This window comes from Sturnira hondurensis, unplaced genomic scaffold (genome assembly GCF_014824575.4).
Source record: "Sturnira hondurensis isolate 20B ecotype Veracruz unplaced genomic scaffold, ASM1482457v3 Scaffold0007406, whole genome shotgun sequence".
NCBI lineage: Eukaryota > Metazoa > Chordata > Mammalia > Chiroptera > Phyllostomidae > Sturnira > Sturnira hondurensis.
This window is the reverse complement of record NW_028080037.1, coordinates 2549311-2560750: the sequence shown is the minus strand read 5'-3', so window position 1 is coordinate 2560750 and position 11440 is coordinate 2549311.

Here is an 11440-nt window from a genome sequence, read left to right as displayed (position 1 = left end):
CCTCCTGGGGCTGGTATGAAGTTAACCTCAAGATCGGTGGTGTGGCACCATTTAAATGATTCTGGGGGAACTCTCTGGGTCATTGACATCTGGTTGCCTACCCATTCTCTCTTCGTTCCTCAGAAGGAGAGTCCCAGATACTATATCCCATTAAAACTGCACTTCCCAGCTCCCCTTGTGGCTAAGGACACCCATGGGGCTGAGTCCTGGCCAATGTGAGTGGAAGTGTTGCCTGGCACTTCCAAGAAGTCTTCTGAAAGAGCTGACTCAACTGGGAGATGAGCACCCTTTGTTCTTTTTTCCTTCTTATTGCCTGGAAGGTAGGCTTGATGGCTGGAACTCCAGCAGCCATCTTGGACCACGAGATGACCTTGAGGATGGAAGCCACATGCTGGGAGAACAAAAGAGAAATGTAAAAGGCGTCTGAGTCCCTGAGGGCTGAGTGCCCTGGACTACACACTGCCAGGCTCCTTTTATGTATGGGAGAAATGAACTTGTGTCCTGTTCAGTTGCCTGTTAATTTGGGTGTTCTGTATTTGCAGCCCCAAAATATTCCTAATGGATATACATGTTCAGGTCTTCTCTTCCCTATCCTGGTGCCACAGTGCATGGAATCTGGCTCCCAGAGACTTACCCTTTTGTGTTATGCTCACCCTTCCCGGCACATCCACCCTTGCTAAAGTAGAAGCAGGGGAAAGGTCAAGTTCATTTCTGAACCTTCTGAGTTTGGTTCTCTCCTTCCAGGCTCCGGTCTCTTCCTTTCTGCTCCCCTCCCCCACCAACCCCCACATTGGTTTGCTTTTAGTTTTCCGCCAAGCAGTTTTCCCCAGCCGATAATTTATTACGTCTTACAGGACACTTGGTTTCAATCAGGTTGTCATCCCCTGCTGAGTCACTCCTATGAGTGACACATCGGTCGTAATAACTTCAATCGTGGAAGGAGACTCTCCCCGGACTCTGCATCCTCCTGAGCACTGGCCCCATTTCTCCGCTCCCCTTTAAAGCAAAAATCCTGAAAGATTCATCTCGACCAGGGCTGCCTCACTGGGCAGCAGGGAGCAGCAGTCCCCTCGCAGCCTCTGGAAGGGCACCTGGGCGGGCAGCACTCGACCTGCGGGCGGCTCGGCTGGCGCTCCCCGCTCCCACTGCCTTGGCTACCGCCTCCTGGGAGCCCCCGGTCCCCGGATGTTTGTTCCCATCCCACCAAGGAAACAGAGCTCCTCACGGTGCCCAGGGAGAGATTTCAGCCTCCCTCCTCCCACCAGCAGCAGGTGTCAGCCACGCGTCCTCCTCAACACCCCCTTTCCATGGCTCCTGCAGGCCCACACCCCGGGCTCTCCTCCTCCTGCACAAATTGTGACTTTCAGCCTCTTTTCAGACATCTTCAGCAAGGCTGCAGTCGACGACTTTGTCGGCACGTAGAACGGTGCCCGGCGCCCGGCAGGCACGGAACGGACAAGTGCCCAGGGGGTCGTGTCCAAAGGAGCTGATGTCGAATGGTGGAATCACAGGCGCCGGGATGGCAGTCTTGGTAGTTCAGGGCGGTGGTTATTATTGCCCACTTCTAAGACACCAGAGACATGCTGGGGGGGGAGGCCATGGGAAGCTACCTGCTTCCTTTACGTAGAATCACAGGTCTGTTCCTGTGCCCAGGCCCTGCCTCTAAAACACAGGCGATTCATTGCTCACAACAGCCAAGAGGTGGAGACCGCCTGAGTGCCCTTCAGTGGCGGAGTGAGTAAGAGGTGTGGGGTCTGCACAGTGAATGCTACTTGGCCGAGAGGAAGAAGGCCATCCTGCCGTTTGTGACAACGCGGGTGGGCCTAGCGGGCTTTGTGCGAAGTGAGATCGCTCCATCAGAGAGAGACAAGCCCAGGTGACCTCCCCTTTGTGCAGAATCTGTAAAAGCCAAACCCTCAGAACCGGAGGGTGGAAGGTGGTTGCCAGGGGCTGGGGGCGAGGAAGTGGGCGGGGGGTGTCGGTCTAAGTGATGAACTCCCAGCCAGGCGATGGGTAATTTCTGGGAACCTAATATATAGCAATAATAAATACTGGGTTATATATTTGAAAGTTGCTAAGAGAGCAGATCGTAAATGTTCTCACCACAAAAAAAAATAAGTGGTAATTCCATGACATGATGGGGTGTTAGCTGACGCCGTGGTGGAAATCCTTTCGCAATATGTCAGTGTGTTGCATCCGCACATTGCACCCCTGTGACTACCTCGGGCCCACCCAGGTAGCCCAGGGTGGCGTCTCCGTCTCAAGGTCCTGAACTTGACCTCCCCCTGCCAGGACACCAAGCCCTTTCTCTGTGTCAGGTCCCTTCACACGGCCACGTGGGCTCGGGGGTAGGGGGTGGACCTCTTTGGGGGCTGCTCTGTGTCCACCACACTCCCTGCTGTCCTGAGTCTCTCCCGGTGCCGCTGTCCCAGCGAGGGCCGCTGTAATACTGTGCCGCTTGTCCCAGATGCCCCGGCCACCTGCTCTACCTTTCCTCTGACCACACATCTCATTTCTTACGCATTTCTTACCTGTTTCCCCAGCAGAGTGACGGCTCAGAGGGCAGGCAGCACGGTCATTTTCTACTATGGCCGCTTCTCCAGGGCCCGGCTTCTAGAGGATGCTCAGTAAATACCAGTGAATTTACCGATTCCCGGCGGATTGAATGGTACCCAGATACCCTCAAAACTCAGCCCGGCCTTTTTTTAACCTGACTATAAGACCCACCCATGGAAAGTTTGCTCAGAACCGTGAAACTCGGCAAAGAGATAAAGCAGGGGACCATCCTTTCACCCCTGCACTGGGACAGGGTGAGCCTCACCCAGCGGAGTCCCAGGCCACCGCAGAGGCGTGGGGGGACACGGGACAGGATGATGGCATAGCCAGCAGAGGCTTCGGGGAACTGAGCGAGGTGCTATTTACTGACAGGGACCGTGAGAGCCATTGGCCATTGTCACACACGAGCTCCGTCCCACACGGTGATTCCGGAGGCGGACGTCCGGTGCTGTTCTGTTGGGTGGCCCGAGCAGCCAGCCTGCAACCCGAGGGCGGGGTCTGCTCTGCTCACCTGCGGCTTGCGGCCTGGGGCCCGGCCTCGTCCTCAGAGACCTGCACCAGGAACTGGCTTGGGCTGCAGTGACCACGTGTGGCCTGCCTTCAAGTGGCAGCTGTCAGTCCAGGTGCTTGCCATCCCGGCTGTCTCGGGGACGTTCGGCCGCCTTTGAGGATGAGCTCTGTTGTATTAGCCTTCTTCTTGTCCGGCTGTCTCATCTGGCCCGGTGGGGCGTCCTGTGAAGGTTTGGCAGGACTTCTGGGGAACACGCCTGGCGGTGACAGAATAACCCAGTGCCTGGGCCAGCTGGCTTCCCCAAAACGCTCCCTCTGACAGGGCTGCAGCTCGGGGGGGGGGGGGGGGCGCGGCGGAGAGAAGAAATGGGGGGGGCAGGCAGGGGTGGATTTTCTGCCAGGTTCCTGGAAGCCAGATTTGGGTGTGCCTAAGGGAGGCAGTTCATGTTAAAATTGGGAAAAGGTCAAAACCCAGAATACCCCACCACGCAAAAGCATTGGACCCAAACGGGGGGCTCTCCTAACGCATACCCCACAAAAAACCCTGTCAGTTAATCATACCCTCCTTACTCCCTAGTTGGTCTTTTTTGTTGGCTTTCAAATTTGGGGAGCAGTGAAAAATATCCCCGGACAGGGGGTGAGGACACCCAGGGTCTAACTCGACTCAGCCTCAAGGGCGAGCTGGGCAACTCTGGGAAAACCACTCACCCTTTGTAGGCCCTCGTCTCCCTCACGTTAGGGAGACAGAAGCGTTCTGGCCTCTGAGGTCGAGGGAGCGCCCAGAGGAGAAAACACGCCATGTCGTGATGGTCAGCAGCCTCCTCGTCGTCACTGTGAACACGATTCCACGTTGGGGGAGGGGACACGGGGCTGGCAGACAAGCGTCTCGGAGCCTGGCCTCCCAGGTCTCCTCGTAAGTTCCAGAGGCCTGGCGGTGGCTTTCTTTGGTGGCGGTGACTCAGCTAAGTTAGATTTGACACATCCAGGCAGTTATTTAAAGTGCGGGAAAGACTCACCGACACAGCAGCCCTTTCACCCCTCAGCCACATTGTATCGACTTTGTAAAACTTCACTGCTCAGGCCAGAGCCTCAGGCTTCACCAAGCGGTCTGGATATAGAGAAGGTCATCTGACGAGGCAGATGCTGGAGGTCGTGGTTTTGGGGTGCTGTAATGCACAGCTGGTCCCCTTTCTCGTTAACGGGGAGGGAAACAGGTGAGCTGGAAAAGCAACGTCCCTTCTTCGAGTGACTTGGGCGCCCCCACCCCCACCTCCGAAGGTGGCGTTTATCGTGGGAATTTTCTGCTGCAGGGCAAGACCCATGACCACTTGGGGGTCGTTTCCGCACCCAGTTATTGTGGGCGACGAAATCCACTCAGTGCAGTGTGGTGGGGATTGGCAATGACGTCCGTACGCGCCCCGAGCGGTGCCTGCATGGCAGCCAGGCTCCACTCCGGGCCCGGTGACCGTCGTCTCGGGCAGGCAGCTCTCACCCTGCCTAGGGCCGGCAGGTGTGGCCAACAGGATGCTGCTGAAATGTCGATGTGTGACTCCCGAGGCCAGGCCACAGAGGACGTCACAGCTTGTATCCTGTCCCCTTTTCACCCTTGTCTCCGGGACAGCCAGTGGCCATGTCATGGGGACCCTCCGGTGGCCCCGTCGCAGGTCTCCGAGCTGTGTTGTTAGTCTCCTGGGCGGCCAGGGTGTGGCTGGTAAATCAGGGGTGGGTTTCTGGACGTGTGTGGTGCCACCTCCATCACCACCAGGTGGCGCCCTGGGGCCCTTGCTCTGCTCTCCAGGTCTGGGATCCGTCCCACGAGCCTTGAGGGGCCAGGGCTCCTCGCTGTTCCCTGAACTTGGTTCTGCTGGCCTCTGGAGGTGCTGTTCCCAGAGGCGTTTTCATGTCTTTAAATATTCTCTGGAGACTTGATTGTGATTGCTACATACATGACGTCAAGACACACGAAGCTGCTTTGACTTTCTTGCTCACTCTTTTTTGGGGGGGTATTGAATTATTTAACAGTCGTGTGCCACCGTGTCCTTCACCCGCACAAACACGCACCCACGTCCCAGACTGTCTCCTGAGAGTGGACTTCTGTAAGTGGGGTCACCTGACCGGAGGGGGAGAGCGTCTTCAAGCAGCGAGGCCAGTTCAGCGCCAGAATGGTGGGTGCGCACTGTTCTGCAGCCTCAGCTATGTGTATATATTTTTTTAATTAAAAAAACTCTCTACGTTTGGCGAGCTTTTAAAACACGGCATTCTCTTTGTACACAGTCCCATGGCTTGGGCCACGCAGGTGAGTGCCCCGTCAGACACGGGGGTCCCTGCTAAACAGAAACGTCTCTTGTTCTCTGTTAGTGTGGCTGCCTATTTTCTTGTTTGCTCTTGGGATCTTTTTGTGCGGAAAGGGCATTGCATTGCTCATTGGGCCGTCATCAGAGTTGCGAGAATTCTTCCCCAGTAGTGTGTTTGCCTTCCAACCGTGTCTGTGACCTTCCCTGACTTTCAGAGGCTTTGCCATCATACAGTGAAATCGATCGGTCTCAGAGTTCTCTCATTGTCTGCGTGCGGCGTAAAAAGCCTCATCCCCCCGGAAATGGGATAAGCATCTGTTTTTTGTCTTCCTACTTGCTTGGGGACTTCATAGTTATCATTCTCTTGCATTCACGTCTCGGATCCGTCTGGACTTCGTTCTGCTCTCTGATGCTGAGAAGCCAGCCTTACTTCTTTCCCCAAGAACTGACCCACTGCCCCGAGCATCGGTGACTAATTCTGTCTTCCTGCCATGGTTTGCAGCCCACGCTCACAGTGTTCTGGACTTTGATACCAGCTGGACCCTCGCACACACACACAGCCCACCATTTCTGTGCCCCCGAGTCCCCCAGGGACCTGTCTGCCGTGTACTGCATGGTCCCCGCCGTTTTTCTGAGGAAACCCTCCAGCGGCACCCCAGGCCGCTCCCTCAGTCAGGACACTGCTTGGCCTCCAGGTGCTCCTGAGCCCATGCACCTGCCCCCTCGCCGTGTCCCTCTAGGGAGCCCCGTGGCTCTGTGATCCACCCGCCTCATCAGGCCCCCTTGTAGCCCTGGCCCCCCTTCCTCCAACCCCACTGCTCCAGGCTTCTCTCCCCAAACCTTGGCCAGCCCCCAACTTGTCCCTCGCCTTGGAAACTGCAGCGTGGCCCCCACGCCCCCCACGCCCCATGTCTGCCTCCACAAGCAGCTGCCCAACCCCTTCCGACTCAGCCCTGGCCCGCGCCACCCCCAGAGGCTTCCCGTGCCCAGGGCCCCTGTCAGCGAATCCCCGCTCCACCACCTATGGCTGTGTGACCCAGAGCAGGTTGCTCAACCTCTCTGTGCCTCAGCTCCCTCGCCTGTAAAAGGTCAGCGGCAACAGTAATTCCTCTGAGGGGTGGTTGTGGGGTTAGGTGAACTCATGGGCACAAAGACCGTGGAGCAGGGCCTGGGATGGCTCACGGCCATGGCCACTTTGGGTATCACCATCATCATCATTACAATGTTCCTTCTTCCTGGACCCCCAGGCTAGGGACACGGTAAAAGCAGGTGATTAAAACACCTGCTTTCTGTGGAGAGCAGGGCAGAGGAAAAGGACAGCAGGGAGGCAGGCAGGGTGGGGGGTGTCGGTCTCCCCTGGTCCCCTGCCTCCCACTGGTCACCCTTGTCACACTCCTGGCTCCTTAACCCCTGTGCCCTCGGCCTGGGGCGCAGTGGGCGCGCCCTGACAGTGTCGGCTGGAATCCCAGCAAGAGCGGCCACCTGCGTTACTGCTACGTGGTGGGGACACTTGCCACTGGGGTCCACTCTCTTGGACGGGTCCAGACAGCTGAGGACAGTGCCAGCTAACATATATTTGCATGCCCACGGGCATCCCACACACCCCCTCTGTTAGGTCACCTGCTTCATCTCACCTAACCCTCACGACAATGTAGAAGTCCATGCCCATTAAACAGATGAGGAAGTGNCCACCCCCAGAGGCTTCCCGTGCCCAGGGCCCCTGTCAGCGAATCCCCGCTCCACCACCTATGGCTGTGTGACCCAGAGCAGGTTGCTCAACCTCTCTGTGCCTCAGCTCCCTCGCCTGTAAAAGGTCAGCGGCAACAGTAATTCCTCTGAGGGGTGGTTGTGGGGTTAGATGAACTCATGGGCACAAAGACCGTGGAGCAGGGCCTGGGATGGCTCACGGCCATGGCCACTTTGGGTATCACCATCGTCATCATCATTACAATGTTCCTTCTTCCTGGACCTCCAGGCTAGGGACATGGTAAAAGCAGGTGATTAAAACACCTGCTTTCTGTGGAGAGCAGGGCAGAGGAAAAGGACAGCAGGGAGGCAGGCAGGGTGGGGGGTGTCGGTCTCCCCTGGTCCCCTGCCTCCCACTGGTCACCCTTGTCACACTCCTGGCTCCTTAACCCCTGTGCCCTCGGCCTGGGGCGCAGTGGGCGCGCCCTGACAGTGTCGGCTGGAATCCCAGCAAGAGCGGCCACCTGCGTTACTGCTACGTGGTGGGGACACTTGCCACTGGGGTCCACTCTCTTGGACGGGTCCAGATAGCTGAGGACAGTGCCAGCTAACATATATTTGCACGCCCACGGGCATCCCACACACCCCCTCTGTTAGGTCACCTGCTTCATCTCACCTAACCCTCACGACAATGTAGAAGTCCATGCCCATTAAACAGATGAGGAAGTGGAGGCACGGGGAGGGCGAGGAACTGGCCCCAAACCCACAGCTAGCCTCTGCCAACAACGCAGAACGGCTCCGTCCGGACCACCGAGGCTGGCCCAGGGGAGCCCCTCCCAGGCCTCAGGCTCTGCACCCCACCCCAGGCTGGGCTTTGAAGTCCAAGCAGCCTGGGGCATTGAGGGCAGCACACCCCTTCCTCATCACTGCATGCCCGTCCCAACGGCGTCCACCTCCCTGAGACCGGGTGCATCTCTAAACACTCCATAAATGTCATGAATACAGGCCGCATTGGCGGGATTCCTGCGTGGTTGGGTGCTCTCAGCAGAGACCTTCCCTCCTGGGGGAGGCATGGGATGATTGTCTGGTCTTTGCAACGAGACAGCCTCCGGGGCTGTCCTTCCAGAGAGGAAGTCCCTGTCTCCAGCCTCCCCCCACCCCAGCAGGCCTGTTCCCAGCGGGCCCCTGCGTGAGACCGGTCTGTTCCCTACATCCCTTGGGGACGAGCCTCGCCTTGTCCCCTCCTTGCCCACTGCCCTGTTTTAAATCGCTTCGGTGCCCGGTGCACAGAGGCCTGTCCTGATGTTGGTCTGACTCCTTGGTGTCTGTCCTGCCCCCGAGTTACTAAGAATCAGGAAACAACCCCAGATCACACCCCCCCCCCCCACCACCGAGAGCCCTGTAGGCCCTTTGGTCCTGGCTCCTCCCGTGATTCTAGCGAGAACCTTCCAGAGAGAAGGCGCTGGGTTTGGGCTGCTCCCCTGCTCAGAAAGCATTCTGAAATCCAATCTGAATCTCAAGTATGTCTTGAGTTGTGTTCAACTTCTAACGCTCTGTGAAAATTTGGATTTAATTAATTTTTCTTGCGCTCTGAAATAGTGGGATGGTTCTATTTTTTGTTTCCTGGACCGAGGCCTTGCCACATTTGTGGAAAAATGGACGGGGCGGGGGTGGTGGTGGGAATATTTTCTCGTAAGGACGACTGTGAGGCGGACTGAAGTTATTGCCGAAGGGGAAATGGCTGCTTTCTGGCCTCAGAACTGTGCTTTGGGTCTAGTGTGCTGAGTCCCCACCAGCCACATGCTGGTGGGTGTGACAGGAAGCCGTTTGACCCCTGAGCCCAGAGAGGGGCTGGTCACCTCATTCTGTGTTGCCGTCAGCGGCGACCCCCTCTGTGGGCCGACGGCTTTGAGCCCAGGGGACACAGCAGTGGCCTGGACACGGGGGCCGATCTCCGTCTGGAATGTGCCCTGTGTGGGGGCTTCCTGTTATTCCTGTAACAAATCGCCACAGACTGGGTGGCTCTAAACCACACGCGTGTGTTATGTTGCGGTCCTGGAGGCCGGGAGACCCACACGGGCCTCATGGGGCTGACGTCGAGGTGTCAGCTGGGCTGGGCTCCTTCTGGAAGCCCCCAGGGGCCACCCGCAGCCCTCGGCTCACGTCCCTGTCACTCCTACTGCTGCTCTGACATCATATCTCTAACCCTGCCCCCTGTCCCCCCATCCCCCACCCCACCTGCCCAGGACCCTTGTGTTCACACTGGGCTCACCCCCGTGATCAGGACACCCCACCCATCTCAGGAGCCTCGACTGCACCACACCCGCAAAGGGGCCGTCCGTGGCCACAGAGTCACAGGTTCGAGGGTTAGGACGCAGAACTCTTTGGGGGTCTTATTCCGTCTGTCACCATGCTTGCCCCGTCCCGGGGTCGCCATCCCAATTACTGCTGCTGACGTTTGGAGAGGAGACTGTTCCCTGTGTTGAACCCCGCTCCGCGGCCTCGTCTCCGGGGCGAGAGTGACAGCCACCTGTATGGACAGAAATGATCATTGGAGCATTTCTGGAGCGGGAGGAGGAGGCAGGCCCTGCCGAAGGAAGCCCGTAGCATCGGCTGGAGGAGCAGGCCCCCGGGGCCTCTGAGGTTCAGGCCGACGGTGGAGTCTCAGCCGATCCACCGAAGGCCTTCGGGCTCCGGCGCTGCCCCTGTCAGTCACGGATGATCCCCTCTGCCCTCGGGAACCGTTTCCTAGGAAGGCAACCCCGGAATCCCCTCCTTCCCCAGGGGTGTCAGGCCACCTCACAGGATAGCACCTGCAGGACAGACGTCCAGGACGCTGGGCTTGGTTTGAGAGCCGGCACGTGAGTCCGGTGGGCAGCCTCCCCTTGGCACGGTGGCAGGCACGGGTCCAGCTGCTGATCCGAGTCTCAGACATCCGTTTGTTCCATCTGCCTGCTTCTCTCCTCACTGCTTTTATCTTTCTTCTCCAAAGCCTGCTTACCTGGGGGGCGGGGGCTCTGGTGGCTCAGGGAGAAAGCTCTAGCTTCTGCACCAGACACCCCAGGTTCAAATCCCAACCTGACCGCTTACTGAGCTGTGTGACTTTGGGCCAGTCACTCTACCTCCCTGAGTTGCAGGACATGACAACAGGTGGGGAAGTGCTGGCTGGAGCTCTCAGGACCTGGAAGGTGACCAGCGAGTGCTCATCTGTCTCTCTCCCCCGTTGGGGGGTGCCTTCTTGGTGGGGTGCCCCGAGAGGGGAGCTGTGGTGGTCCCGGAAAAGGAGTCCTGTTGGAAGGACTGGTGTTCGGGCTAAAGGGTTACTCATCTGTGGATGAGCCGTGAGCCTCTCTAGGCCCCAGGTCCCTGACCTGTGACACGGGGGTCAAACGGTCATCCTGACCGCGGCAGCCACGGCAACCACGGCAACAACACGCAGTAGACCAGGCGATGTAACTGGCCGCTGCCCCAGCTGCCGACCCTCCTGATCTGGCCCCGTGGCCGCAGGGGCTGGAGGTGCCCCTTAGCATGGTTCCTGTGCCCATACCGGCTCCACTTTCGGAGCCGCTGACCCCAAAGACGGCAGTCAGGGGTCTCCTCACCCCCATAATCCATTCTACTCACGGGGCCAGATGATCTTTCGGAAATTTATCAGTTGATAAATTGCATCAGCGCCTGTTTAAAATCTCCCACTGGCTTCCCTGTGCTCCTGCACCCAAGTCCAAACTCCTTTCCAAGGGTCTCCAAAGCCCTCTCCGATGTGCCCCTGCCCACCTCTTCAAGTTTGTCTCTGTCACTCACTCCAGGCCACTGGCCTTGCTATTCCTTGAGTACACCATGCTTATCCCTTCACTTCCTGTTCCCTTTGTCCGGAAGTTCTTTCCCTCGGGCTTCATAGGACTTGTTTTCTCTCATCCTGACAGTTGTTGCCCCAAATCTGCCCCGAGTCTGGTACCCGTGGCAGACCGTCCCACTGCCTCCGCTCCATCCACCTTATTTATGGGCCGACATAGTTCTTCCCATCTCTCCCCCAACCCAGAAGGCCTCTCCCACAAGAGCTCGGCCTTGGCCTTGGTCGCCGCTATGCTTGGCATGGGGCAGGAAACAACATGGCCTGTTCGATTATTCTAACTGATAAACTCAGGAAGAAACACGCAGTGGAGGGCTTAGTCTGCACATTGGCGTCAGATCCCAGCAGGTGGGTTTTCTTTGGAACCAGAATGGCAGGCTCCTCACGCAGACAAACCCCCTGGAAGGCCCTGGTGGAATTTTTAATTTGCAGTTTTGTCTTTCTTTTTATTTAAAAAATGTCCTCTGAAGTTGGGTAAGCTTCACACTCCCCCCAACCTGGCTCTGCTCTTGCTGTCAGAGCTTGTCATGGGTTAGAGACCACC